This window comes from Lissotriton helveticus, chromosome 9 (assembly GCF_964261635.1).
Source record: "Lissotriton helveticus chromosome 9, aLisHel1.1, whole genome shotgun sequence".
In the NCBI taxonomy this organism is placed as follows: domain Eukaryota; kingdom Metazoa; phylum Chordata; class Amphibia; order Caudata; family Salamandridae; genus Lissotriton; species Lissotriton helveticus.
Window position 1 is genome coordinate 79,863,698 of NC_136070.1, and position 14,992 is coordinate 79,878,689.

At 46.0% G+C, this 14,992-nt stretch overlaps 1 protein-coding gene across 3 annotated transcripts in view; it reads left to right on the forward strand.

The window, feature by feature from the left end:
• The window catches only part of FUT8 (fucosyltransferase 8), a 733,753-nt gene that overhangs the window by 162,950 nt on the left and 555,811 nt on the right, over positions 1-14,992 (forward strand). For all 3 annotated transcript variants that reach the window (XM_078659523.1, XM_078659526.1, XM_078659525.1), the window contains exon 2: positions 5,324-5,436. The gene's annotated coding sequence lies outside the window, so the exon portion shown is untranslated. The remainder of the gene's footprint in view (positions 1-5,323; positions 5,437-14,992) is intronic.

Sequence of the window (14,992 nt, forward strand, 5' to 3'; positions counted from 1 at the left end):
GCCACAAACCCGCAAAATGGTGGTGGTAAGCGCTATATAAAACACGTATTAAGTAATGTTGACTCCCAAAGAAACCCAAGCAGTGACGCCACCGTGTTAGTAGCAAAGCGCTATAAACTGAGGAATCAAGGAGGTTTTTGAAAGGGGGTGGGGCGGTGACCTTTGTACCCCTCACTTGTAGCACTGCTGCTCGTACTACGGATTTTAAGGGTTACCCGACCCGTCCGAGCACAAATTAAACAATGAAGTGCTAAAAGAGAGTATTCTGAACCTGGGTCACCGGCATCGTGTAAAATGTAACTCAAAGCTAATTATGTGACACAGGATTCCCACAGCAAGGGCTGTCATTATTTCGTCTGTATGCAGGGTGTTTTACAAAACCGCATAATCGCCATAAATACAGAAAACAATTACTAGTACAGATGAACGCTGTTGTCACGTGATGTTTACAGAGAGGTGCTTGGGGTTAAGAGGAACGAACACACACACTCTCATACACAAACACACTCTCACACACAATCTCTCTCCCACACACACACACACACGCACACACACACACACACACACACGCACGCGCACACGCAACCTCCCTCCCACACGTGCAACCTCCCCCAACGCGCACATAATCTCTCCCCCATTTACAATCCCCCCCTACACACACACATACTCCCGATACCCCTCTGCCCACCCCCTTTCCAGGTTTCTAGCTCAGTGGGTTCAGCGTCCCGTGCATACATGCGCGTGCGTCTTGTTCTGTATACGCAGGCTTTGATGAAGCAGCATGCACGTGTTCCTAGGTGATGACGAGTAGCGTTGCCTGTAGTCTGTCCTGTTAAAAAAAATGCCCTGTATTGATTGTTACTATCGGGTATTATTGCCTAAAGTTGCGCGTGCCCAGTTCTTACACACAGTTTTCTGCACTCCGTGTAGATTTTGCAGATGCCCCGTAGATTCTGTAGTAGTTGGAAGCTGCGGCCAGATTTTCCTTTTCGGCCTCCGCGCATCCGGAGAGAAGGAAGCCTGGCCGGGCCACGGAGGCGCGACTGCACCCGCAGCTGTCCGTGTGTGCTCTGGTGCCGCTGGGGCTGACTGGAGCGGAGAGTGCAGCTGGACTCTGCAGTGTCCCTCCCTACAGCGCCTTCCAACCGGCGTCATTCACTCACAGCACTGGACGCTCATTCCTAGCTTGCACTAGCCCCCAGGGGTCCCGGGCGAGAGCATGCCCTCCTGGAGGCACCAACACACACACAAGGGGCCAGATGTACGACCATTCCGTTTTGTGTGTCGCAAATTGTGATTTTAAGCGACTGGTAATACTGAATGTACTAATGTGTTTCAGACACATTTAGCGATTCCCAATGGGGTCGCAATTGACCTGCCTCATTAATATTCACGAGACAGGTCGCAATTTGCGACCCATTGGGAATGGGCTACAATCATTGGGATGGTGACCTGCTGGGGACGGCAGACTATCTGTGTTTGCTTTTTGAATAATGCATTTTTTTTTAATACAGCCCGTTCTCCTTAAAAGAAAACGGGATGCTTTTAAAAGAAAACAAATGAAACATTGCCTGTTAATTTTTTAAGGCCCGGCAGTGGTCTCTGGGACCACTGCATGATCTTAAAAAATATTTTCCCTGCCAAACACAAAGGGACCCCTTCCCCTTTGTGGCTGGTTCACCACCAGTTTGAAAATGGTGGTAACTGCAATTGTTTTGCGTCCATTTTTTACGGTCGCAAACCAATCGTGCATCCTCCGGTGACTCGATATTACGAAGGGACGCCCTTGGCACACCCTTTCCTAATAGTGACTCGCAAACCCTATTTTATGAGTCTGTGATCGGTTGGGTTTATACATTCTACAACCCATTTTAGCGGTCGCAAACGGCCCGATTTTCCGTTTGCGACCGCTTCAAACATTTGTACATCTGGCCCCTAGGCTTTTTGAGCCTGCTGCCGTTACTGCACACTGATTGGCCTTTGACTCCTTAAGTTTCCTGCCATTACTGCACAGTGACTGGCAATTGGCTTGTTAAATGCACTGCGATTTGCCATTGGCTCCTTAAGTGTGCAGCCATTGCCCACCACACAGTGATCGCCCATTGGCTTGTTAAGTGCGCAGCCACTTCTACATAGTGATTGGCCATTGTACTACAGGAGTAAGAGAGCACAGATCTCAGAACAGATTGCCTAAGCATCACAGCGCACCTGAACTTTAACATTTTCGGTGTGTCGGACGGCCCCCGGCCGTCTGACGTCATGGTGGGTGTGTGTGGAGGACCGCCAGGGGCTGTCCGAACCGTGCAGGCGTGGAATTCTCCTGCCTGGCGGTGGAAATCTGGCTGCAGCGAAGCGGCTACAGCTTAAGCTTGGTGGAGCAACATAGTGTTGAGCTTCAATGCAGGGCTATAAATAACAGGCCTCCTAAATGCTCGATGTATAGAATTTGGTGAATAATTCTACTGATAATAGCAAGTCCTATAGCGCTTAACAGAAACGTAACCGTTTTTTGGCACTTAATAATAGAACAGAACTCTGTGCTACTTATGCTATCATCCTTAAAAAAATGAAAGCATGAGTAACTTCTGAAGGGTCTTAAACTCGAGCCATTCGCATTACATGCAGGTGTTTGCATCGTGTGCATAACCAACTGAGCTGTCTCACCATCATTGGAACTGTGATCTGTAGGGTATAGCTGAATCTCCCTCGCAACCCACTCAGCAACCTTCTAGGATGCAAACCTGGAAGCTGCAGATTCCATGCATTAATCTGCAGTAGATATGTTAGCCTCCTGCGCAGTTTTATTTCTGTGAGAACCTGACGCTTGCGGAATACCCTTCTCTTCAACATGTTTTAACCCACTGAGGTGTATTACCTGCCTATACACTTAGCTGCAGATATAACCATTATGATAGCTCAGTGGATTAACATTCCTGCTGTGGAAACTGCGTAAAGGTCACAAGCTCAGATCTTGGGGAGTAGAAGTGGGTGAGCCATTGAATGCTCAGCCTGGTTTGAGCAGACGTGGGTTCTGGCTCACTTTTAATTCACTTTCTTTACGCACTGCATCACGTACTCTCACCACACTGTTTCATGCTCCATCGATCTAAGTAGATCCAGCCCCCGGATAACACTAAAACATCCGCGAGCTCCTCCTTTACTCCAGCAAGGAGTTGTAGCTCCTTGGCTGCACCAGGTTGCAGCCAAGAGGCGATCCCAAATGATGAAGCATGCCACCTTGGTGGGGGATGGGATTCTGTCCTCTTAAATAGGACTCTCTTTATTTGTGCTTTCCTGTTGGGATGCGCTGGTTACTTGTCTGTATATATATATAATCTTTCTAGGGACCCGCGGATTCTAAGTCTTCGGACTCGCCTTCCCAAAGTACATTTTTTGCCCCCTGGGGGCAGTGTTACATACAGCGGCTCAGTTCATCATGGGGCCTGAAACACGTGATCATATTTCTCCTTTGCCCTTCAAACAGGAACATACAGGGGGCAGTCGTCTCCCCTTTTGCCTTCCTCCCCTTCTCAATCTATCCTCATCCTCTTCTCACAGCTACTGTCCTGGTCTCTTCTAGCTTACGGTTCTTCTATGAGCTATCGTAACCGGACCCCAGCCCTTCCCCGCCCCATATATCTTTGACACTCAGTGTATGATGCCGCTCAGACATTGGTTCCTGCAGACCCTACCCTGATTCCTTAGGGTATTTACCACTTCACCGTCAATTTTCTACTTCTCGTTAAAAAAAAAAAAACAAACGATTGAAGTGCATAAAGAAAAGTATGTGGTGTGTGATCCTGGACACAGTGGGAGAATGGCCCTTCGGTCTGGTGGCGGGGTCAGAGACATGGTTAAAAAGTTAAAAATATTCTGTAACTTTTTAGTTGGCGTTTCGCCTACAGGTAACCGCATATAAAATATAATGCACACATCGTAAATGAAAAATAAATGCAACTTAAATTTATTTGTGGAAAAAGCATTTTTCTGGTAGGACAGCTTGGTAGGCTAACGTAATCACTTCAGATGTCTTTGGGTGAGACTAGACAGTCACTGATTTGAATTCTGGCTGGTGCACCGGGGAAATAGCGGTGTGTATTTATAGTGCTAAGAGGTTCAAGTGTGTGACAAAAACACTGAATTAGTTAGTCATTTGTTTAAAACATGTATGACATACAGTTTACGTTGAGTTGCACACAGTATAAATAGGCTGTCACAAAATAAGCAAAAAGACTTTGTTTACATGTTTACTGTGCTTTCAAAAGTTATGTTATTAGTAATATCCTGATTGTACCTAGTGCAAACCCTTTTTATTATTATTAGTTTCCATTACTTTAAAGCTGAATTTCTAGATTCTGTTAATTAAGGCCTGAACTGGCTTTCCAGCAGTGTTAAGATTTGCTGATGAACCAAATGGGAATATTCACACATATTTCAGGTATCAGGCACCTTGGAGAAGAGGGTTGTCTCTGCTGAAGCTGCCTCGGTCTTCACTCATCCCATGTAGAGAAGCCCTTCTTGTTCAACCTACGTAAACTCAACACTTCAGGAACGCTTTTAAAAAAAATAAAAAGTATGGGATCAGTTTTGATAATAAAGCATGAGAAAGTCGTTCCCCTACCCATTTTGATCGCTGCATAAGACGCTCTAACATCCACAGGCCATATTTGCAACTTAAAAAGATCTCTTAGGCCCCTCCTCCTTTAGGAAACCCGCCCACCATTTTCACGCCCCTTGAATCAGTGGAAGGGGGGCTGATGTCTGGTGTGCCCCTGCTGGTGTGTTTTTGAAGAGCCCCTTGCATGAGTTTAGAAAGGATGAGGACATGTCTGTAGTGGAACATAGACTGCATATTTCAATTAGCTCGTTTTCCAACATCAATAAATGCAGCAAACAACAACAAAAAAGTGCATTGAGAGTAAATATGTAAATTGTTTATCTTTGACCATAAATTGAGAGAAAAATGTAATAAACATTTTCCCAGCTGTTTTAACTCATTTTATAGATTTTGCTGTTGCAATAATTTCAGCAAGTTATGGCATATTTACTGAAGATTTTGGCTTCCGTTTTAAAAACGTGATATTCTGAAATTGACTGTTTATTTTCAGAAAAAAACAATTCCCTCTTAAAAATATATATATATCACCCAAATGCCAATGGTTCCACAGATTTCAGAACGTTTGTCTTTTTTCTTGCATTCACCTACTGCATTTAGTGACCCCCCCAACCCCTTGCCATCGCCCACAAAAAGTGATTCTGATGTCATTAGCACAAGATCCATTCTTTGGGAGCATGTGGTGAACCTGTGTTTCCTTTTTTCCAGATCCCCTGTCCATCGAGGACTAGGACATTTCTCTGCATTGGTGGTCGCCTTCTCTGGTCGTGATGTTCGGGGGGAGCTTCTTTCACGTCCACTGGTCAACGGATGGCGTACAGGTTGGTACTTTCTCGGAATCCTGTAGGCTGGGCGTGTCAACTAGAAAATGAATCCATGCCAGATTTTCAGGATACCCAGTGACTCTATAATTGATTCCCATTTGGATTTACTGTATATAAATGTATTTTTTATGTCTCATGAGTTCCGCTTTCCCTGATCTCTCCTATGGATTGCAAAGATTTTACAGACATGTTTCATCTGTTGCATTTAAATGCCAAACACCCTCATCCTCTTGGTGAGTAGAAAAAATGGCAGATTATAAACCACTGATAAGGGAAGAGTGGAAGGCATATACCTGTTGTTAATCTGTATAGGACTCCCTGAAGCCTTTTAACTGAGGCCTACCTCAGAAACCGAGCTGTCGATGCCTGTTTTTACTACAAAACACCCGTTTTCAGTGATTGCAGGAAGACAGTAGAATTATTTAAACATGACTGTCATCCAAAGGCAGGCATCTTTTCTTTCAGAGATCTTCATTATTCACAGATGTGTTTTTCCCTTTTAAGGGTTCCTGAGTGTGATGCTGTTGACATGTCTTGAGTTTAATGTAGTACATCTATATGAAACAGTACAAAAGTAATGTATTCAAATTTATTTTTCATGTGAAAAGTAAATTATTTTGCACTTTTTGTTATAAATGTAGCTCCTTACCATTTTTTCATGTGACTTTAATACTGTGTTATTTATTGGGTTGAGTGTAAAGGAGCCATTGGGCTGGGTAATACCAAACAGGCTGGGTAATCCCAACAGGCATTGGCAAAGCCAACAGGTCTGGCTTGGATTGTGGGTCTGTGCTAAAAGTTTAAAGAGCCTTTTGCAGTTGGTGAAAAAAATCATAAAACGTTTTTTTCTGTATACTGCACACCCATGAGAGGAAGAATTTAATGTGTGATGATTGTGTCATTTTGAGACCTACCATATTGTCTCGTTCTTGGTAACACATGTCATTTCATAGGAAGCAAAATTATGAACCAAACAGCCAGTAGCAGGAGACGAGAGAGAAACGCACATCTGGGCTGAGGCAAAGCCCCATCTACATACATTTGAAAGAATTGGTAACAAAAGGTATTGCAGACAGCTGAAGTGTCAGGCCAGACCCAACGTATGTGCAAGCATGCACTACTGTAGCATGATGCAGAGTGCGTTGTTTGCACATCACACAGTGCACCACCTGATAGAAGGGTTTCACACATACTCCAGTGTAGTGGTAAAGACCCTGAAAGCACACACAGCGGCTCAGGGACTTAAAATACTCCTGGCTACTCTGTTCTGCCCTTCCGCCCCCTCAGCAGTGTTCTCCCACCCTCCCTTCATTCCCCCCTCGAGTGGCTGCGCCCAGTGACTCATGCTGATGCAATGTGACACGTGGTCCACTTGTAACTGGAGCTGATGCACTGCAGAAAGATGGCGGACCAGCTGTAGGGTGTTTTCACAGCTGGGTCCTGCAGGAAACTGGTCACATGCAGATGTTTCCCAAAGCTGATCTTTACAGCACGTGGGCCAGGCCTGGAGCATCTGAAAAAGAGAAGTTGCTTTCAGCCTTCCTGTCCCTGATACATGAGGCTTTAAATACACTTTTCTGTTAAGTTCAAGATTTGCACAGCAGTTCACATGCAGGGGTAGCCCAGATCTGTACAGCAGTTCACAAGCAGGGGTTGACCCCAGATCTGTACAGCAGTTCACAGGCAGGGGTTGACCCCAGATGTGTACAGCAGTTCACATGCAGGGGTAGCCCAGATCTGTACAGCAGTTCACAAGCAGGGGTTGACCCCAGATCTGTACAGCAGTTCACAGGCAGGGGTTGACCCCAGATCTGTACAGCAGTTCACAGGCAGGGGTTGACCCCAGATGTGTACAGCAGTTCACATGCAGGGGTAGCCCAGATCTGTACAGCAGTTCACAGGCAGGGGTTGACCCCAGATGTGTACAGCAGTTCACATGCAGGGGTAGCCCAGATCTGTACAGCAGTTCACAAGCAGGGGTTGACCCCAGATCTGTACAGCAGTTCACAGGCAGGGGTTGACCCCAGATGTGTACAGCAGTTCACATGCAGGGGTAGCCCAGATCTGTACAGCAGTTCACAGGCAGGGGTTGACCCCAGATGTGTACAGCAGTTCACATGCAGGGGTAGCCCAGATCTGTACAGCAGTTCACAAGCAGGGGTTGACCCCAGATCTGTACAGCAGTTCACATGCAGGGGTTGAGCCCAGATCTGTACAGCAGCTCACAAGCAGGGGTAGCCCAGATCTGTACAGCAGTTCACAAACAAGGGTTGACTAGCCCCCTGTTCCCCCCGAGCCAGACTGGGACAAAAAAATAGGCCCGAAAACCTTAAAAGTGGTAAATTATCAGGGACATCAGCTGTAAAAACTGTCACACCTTTCATAAAACCTGCCAACTACTGCTAAAAAAAAACCTGCCCCGTACACTGATCTGTCAGACTAGCTCATCAGCCCCTTCCTGATTGCCCTCTAGGCCAGTCCGATTCTGTGAACCCCCAGGGGTGAGCCACTACTGGTGCAGCAGGTGCAGCTGCACCGGGGCCCAGAGCCCTGAGATGCCTATTGAACCCTGATAATTGCTGTATTTACCGCCCGATCAAAGGGGCCATTTCCTTGCATCGGAGCCTATGGCATCCTTGCTACGCTTCTGGTTGCCCCAGTGATAGCTAGGACACATATAAGGGTGCAGCGCTTATATGGGCGCTGAACACTAACCAACTACACCAGTGGAGCTGCTTTCTTCAGTGACACGTATACTAGTAGGCGGGGAGGCCGGAGCATTTCATCCGCACTGAACGTTGGCCCAGTGGTGTCCTGTTAAACATTCCATCCTTTTTAGTGCTTTGATCAGAAGAAAGCAGGGAAGGGATCTTACTCTGAGATGTACTGGACTAAGAGAAAATTAAAGGGGCACAGATCAGTGGCACTAGTTATTGCCCCCTAGCTACCTTAAGTACATGTGAAGTGGGCCAATAAGTTAAGCGCGGGCAAATAATGAAGTGTTCTTGCACTCTGCTTGAGGGCGTTAACTGTTCTTGGGTTCCTGCCCCACATTATGGACCGAGGTGTTGAGGAAAGAGAGCATGATGGGAAAGGAGGGCAATTGACAGCTACTAACTCCCTGTAGCCTGTGGGCGGTACAGCTACTAGCAAGAGCTGTCTAAAGCCATCAAACTAAGGGAGGAAGACGACGCCGTCACACACTCAGGTCAGAATGGAAGCAAACAAAGTTAGGTAGTAGCTGCATTCTAAGCCTTCGGATTGGCAGATAACCATCTCAACATTTGTTCCTGCATTTGCAGCAGTCAGACATGTGCAGATCTCTCTCTCTACCCCTTCTCTTTATTAACCCCTCTCTCTCTCTCGCTGTCTCCCTGTCCATTGCCCCCCGGCGGCTCTGGCATTGCACGTCCCACTCTTTGTTCACAAGTGTAGCACTGAGTCTCGGACATGGAATCATGTATGTCACTTGTGAACATCGTGTTGCCTGAGACCTCTTACCAAATACGGCTCCTCTCACTCCTCCTCCCTCACACTTGGGCCTTGCACTCACATCTCTAAACTCGCTCATTTCTGCTGTTTATTTTCTGGGCAACATTACAGTGTAATCTTCACTTCATGTGATGAAAATGATTTATGTAGAGATCGGCGAGCAAGACTGGCCCGGCTCGAGGTCCCTTGGAACTCTCGAGCCAAAAACGAGCCAAGTTTGTTGTGTCTTCTGCCTGGAATACTGCCCCGTCATGCTCCCCTCCCCTGCTGCCCCATCATTCTCCAGTGCACCCCACCCTCTGGTGCTGCGGAGGGGGCCTGGCCACTCTCTGGGGCAGTGTGTTCGCCTGTGCTGGGAGCGCTTCCAATGGGCCTTTGTGCTGTTAGAGTTCTAGGCGCTCAGGCCTGGCTGCTGTCGGCTCAGCTCTGTCTGAGACGCCCCTTCAAGCACTGTGAAGCAGGGTACATTACAGAGGAGGTTCATAGAGAAATAATTCATCCAGGCCAGCTGTTTTCTTTGCGCTCTGAGACAGTTCTGTTTATCACATTCTAAAGGCAGGACTGCAAGTCCCAGAATGCAAAGTAAAAACGTACACTAGATAAGCTGCTCATGCATGGACCTCGGAAACTCGAGAGCCCTGAATGTTGGGCTGGCAGAAAGTTATGTTATTTCCCTTCTCCCTGGTGCCTTTAACCCCCCCCTTCCCCCTCCCCAACATTTTAAGGAGTTTGGGGTCCCGGGTCGAAGCGTATTAAGGGGACACTGATCGTAATGGCTTTGAATTTATGATCCAGTTTCAGCTCTTTCATGCCCTCTTTGTCCCGGTCACTGACAGTGCACAGGCACACTGGTCCAAATTCTAAATGTGTTCACTTCGACTATTCAGCAATAGTGATGTGTGTTTTCAATATTGTAACACAGCAGCAGCTCACTAATATTACTGCAAATCATGTCAGTGACACCCTGTGGAGAAGTGTGGCTCACTGGTTAGAGGAGGCAGACCTGGAAGCAGAGGTCAGCCCGGGACCAGGGTTCAATTCCCGGCTCGGCGGGGTCTTGAGTCCTAAAATGTCCATGGACTCGACAATTCTCGCTCCGGTGCCTACTCGATTCACGGGTTCACACTCTGCGACTCTGGGCAATAGCTTGCTTAATCTCCACCACGGCCCCTCGCGGCGGGATGCCTGGCTTTCACCTTGCGGATACCCTGCCGGGGTTATCTCACAGGGGAATACCAGGACGGGTTCCCTAAGCAAGCGCTTAGAAACCGCTCGGTGATTTGCGCTATATAAATTCCTGTACATTTACATTTACATTTACCCTCCCATTTCTCATATGCGAGTTCCTGTATTGATCTAAAAGAAACTTTTTATGGATGCTGCATGAAACATAAACACAGCATTTCTCTGCAAAATGTGTGTGATAGATTTTCACACATGGCCCATATTTTTAATAAATTAAAGGAAAACAATATTTGAAACAATCTGTTTAAGCATTATTCAAGGCAGGGCTATCAGTGGGATGAAAAAACTGAGAGGTCTCAGAGGTTCGTGGTCAATGTAGTTAAGAGTGTGGCTTAAAACACACTGTAAGCTAAAAGTCTGTGCTTAGCATAGTGTGCCGCCGACTTGTATTTTGCAGTTTCTGTCATTGCATCCAGCTATATGATACAAGTGGTAACATCATACTTACAGCTTTGTCAAGGGCTGTTTTTTGCATAAAATAAATAAGCAGCAACTATGGCGTGTATATAATATTGAAAAAGCTTCCACTTAAAGGCCTGGTGACACCACGACAATGTTGCTGCTCCCGAGTTTCAAAGAGAGAAGGGAAATCCAGAGTGAAAATGATTCTCTTTAAAGGATTTCCCTTTCCCCACAAGGCTTACCTTGCATGACGTCATGCCGTAACTTCTCCACTAGTAAGAAGTGAGCAGTGCGAGCAGCGCACATCCTCGTGTCTGCTGTCACTGCAGACCGGGAAAAAACGGACCGCCTGTGCCAGGGCACAAAACAGAGCCTGATAGAGAGGCGTTTCGAGGCCCCCTTTGCACAGCACCGGTGAGACCCTGCCCACTTTAAGCCCTGATTTAAGGTGAGCAGGGCAAGACTCTCTCTAGAACATAGCTGGCTCTATCAGGGGGCCCCCTGAAAGGCTGGGGCCCTGGACCAGAGCGCACTTTGCCCATGCCTTAAAAAGTCTCTGCGCCCCCCCCCCCCCCATATGTTTCGGGAGCCCGTATTTGTAAACAGATGGGAAACACCGGGCACCCTGACCCTGCAGGGGGGATGACGTCACACCAGAGCTCACGATGGACGGAACACCGAGGTGACGCTGGCGCACGTTCACTGTGCGGTTGGAACAGCGCCAGTAAAATTCAGATGAGAAGGCCGTGTTCGCTGCCAGTAAACCCGCCCCATTTTAATAATGTCTTTATTGACTGCACTCGGTGTTCTGTCTAAGATTGGACCACGTGCTCGGTTAAGAACACACAGATCTCTCATAAAGGTTAATGATCTCCCCAGGGTGTCTAACCTGCGGGTTAAACAATGTAAACTGCACACAGGGGCGGCTCTATGATCATGGTGGCCCTGGGCAGGGAGCGTAGGTGGGGGACCCCTGGAGGAACAGGTAGGGGGCCCCAGAGGAACGCATGCGCGAAGGCCAGTGAAGAGGGGGCGGTCAGGGTGTTTTGAAGTGGAACAGAGCCGGAGGCCGCCAAATCCCTGCCAGGGGCCACCACGCAAATATGTATCCATCCTCAGAGGATTATTATATTAAGTATATATATTGGCGTGGTGGCCCCTGGGGTTTGGTGGCCCTGTGCAGGTGCACAGCTTGCACATGCCTAAAGCCGCCCCTGCTGCACAGGCGAATATACATCTCAGCAGTAGATGTATTAACCCGCTGAGCTAGCTTATTGGGGTGCCTGTGACAGGCCAGTGCTGGCGCATACCCCCCCCCTCTGTAGCCAAGGAGAGAGCACACGAAGGGAAGCACCACTGATAGACTACACGCTGAGCTCATTTTGGAGAGCTGGGAGTCTCTAGGCGCTTTGGCGCTTCTCAGCGGAGCATGGCGACGAGGATGGAGCACCGGCCCAGAAAAGAACGCTTTCCCCAGCGTGCTCACTTTGAATCGTGTGCAGTGGTATAACATTCATTAAGGATATAGAAGCGTTGGGATTGCGAGTCCTTAATGGCCGATTTAAAGAGGATACACCCGCTGCATTCACGTATATTGCACACAATGTGAGTACTAGGATAGATTATACAATGGTTTCACTGAATATATTTCAAAACATAAATTCCTACAGGGTAGTTAAAGTTGGAGATAGTGACCACTGCCAGCAGTTAATAACTACCAACATTAGAAACAATATTAACCAACCATATCATACTGTGCCGGGGTACATTGGAACAATAAATTATAAAAAACTAATTTGGACTAATCTGAATAAGAATAGTATGAATGAAAAAGTTGAGAACATTTTAAAGAGCTGCTTTACTGAAAATACGACGGAAACAGCAGTTGAGCAGTGGGAGGAATTTACTAAGAAATTAGTGAAACCCCAAATCCAGGTTAACCCCTATAAAAGAATTGTAAAATGGAAAGAAGAAGGAGAGGACTCATATATGAATCTTCCATATACAATAACCAAGTTAAAAAGAGCTCGAAACAGAATAAGGGGACAAATAAACACCACAGCAACTAATGAGGAAATGTTGAACAATCTAAAAGCATTAAATCAATACCTGAAGAAGCTAATATGGAATGAGAAATACCAAGCTAAACAGGAAATGTGGTCTAAATTATTTCATGCAAGCAAACAAGCAAACGCAAGAGAATTTTGGAAAATTATAAACAAATTAGTACGGCTGAACAAATTGGTAGTTTCCTCAACTCTAACTGAGCAAGAATGGGTTACTTATCTTGAAAAGCATCTTAACCGTAATGGAGCTATAAAAATCATTGCAAACATACAGCATAGCTCAATAATCAGTGATGGAATGCAAGAACAAATTGTAATCTCAAAAGAACAACTAGTAAAACTAATAAAGAAGCAGAAAGATGGAGCACCAGGCCCCAATGGGATACCGTTTGCCCTTTTTAAAGAAAACCCTGACTTTTGGTCGAGCTACTTGGAAACGGTATTCAAAGAAGTTATAGAGACAGGTAACATCCCTGAGTCCTGGCGAGGATCTCTAATCTCCCCCATATTCAAGAAAGGTAATTGGGCCCTTGCGGAGAACTATAGACTCATCACCCTACAAGACACGGATGCTAAGCTGTTTGCTGGAGTACTACTGATTAAATGAAATGAATGGGCATCAGAAAACAAGATCTTGCCATTCAATCAAACAGGTTTTATTAAGGGGCTTGGAACAATGACAAATATCATGGCGTTATCACTAATAATTGAAAAATCACTCAAGAGTAAAACAGCCCTTGTATCTATGCTTTGTAGATTTTAAATCTGCTTTTGACTGTGTGCAAAGGAGTTTATTGTGGAAAAAACTTTTTGAAAAAAACATTCCAATTGAACTATTGAAATTGATTCAATTACTACACAGTAATAAAAACCTGGGTAAGAGTAAGGATGGGGGACGGCCGATCACTAACAAAGGAGATTCCAGCAATAGACGGGCTAAAGCAGGGATGTGTGTTGGCCCCTCTCCTCTTTAATTTATTCCTTGGAGAACTATCAGGGAACCTGGATGAACTCAACGCACATCCTCCGAAGTTAGGGGACAAACAGATATACTTAATGTATGCAGATGACGCCATCCTCCTAAGTCATACTAAAATCGGTCTTCAACGCCTAATTAACAGAATAGTTTTGTATGCTCAAGAAAATGGAATGATAATAAATGAAACCAAAACAAAAATCATGGTGGTCACTAGGAACATAAAACTGAGACAAAAAAATAAATGGTATATGGAAAACACCCAAATGGAACAAATAGAAGTGTACAAGTATTTGGGTGTACTATTTGACCAAAAAAGAAATGATCAATCACAAAAACTGGATATACAAAGAAAAGCTAATTCACTTACTGCAGCATTCAAGATAGCACAGAAATCGCTCGGAAATCTGACCCATCGACCGCTCTTGAAAATTATAGGGGCCAAATTGCTCCCAACAATAACATACGGTAGCGAAGCATTAATGGGGATGGATGCGGAAATGATAAACAAGGTCCTTTCTAAAACGTATAAAACTCTTTTCTATCTCCCAAATAATGCTTCACCGGCACAAATTAGACTGGAGTTCGGGTTAAACAATCAAGAATTTGCAAGAAAAGGCCAATTTATTAAAACTTGGTATAGGATTAAAAATGACCATGATAATCATATATCTCAGTTACTTTGGCAAGAAATAAGTAAGAATACGAAATCAGTTGCATGGAAATATTTCAATGAGGCAGTAGAAGAGTTTGCACTAATGCCAATCTGGATTAATATGATAAGCAATGGATCATTTAAAAAAATAGTAAATCGAACAACAAATCACCTATCACTTGTAAAGGACAAAGATACGTTGGCAAAAAGAAACCATTCGTGGTCAGTAATAAATGGATACGAAAAAAAGAAAGTACAAGAATATCTGGAGATACCCTGGTCTGAAAGAAGCAAACAATCAATCAATCAATCATTTATATAGCGCACTACTCACCCGGAGGGTCTCAAGGCGCTAGGGGAGGGGGGGTCCGCTACTGCTCGAACAGCCAGGTCTTGAGCTGCTTCCTGAAGGCAAGGTGGTCCTGGGTCAGGCGGAGGTGGGTCGGGAGGGAGTTCCAAGTCTTGGCGGCCAGGTAGGAGAAGGACCTTCCTCCTGTGGTGGCTCTTCGGATGCGGGGGACGGAGGCGAGGGCGTGGCCGGTCGATCGAAGCTGGCGTGTGGGGGCGTAGAAGTTGAGGCGGCTGTTGAGGTATCCTGGGCCTTGGTTGTGTAGGGCTTTGTGTGCGTGGGTGAGGAGACGGAAGGTGATTCTCTTGTTGACCGGGAGCCAGTGCAGATCTCTCAGGTGTCCGGAGATGTGGCTGCGTCGGGGGATG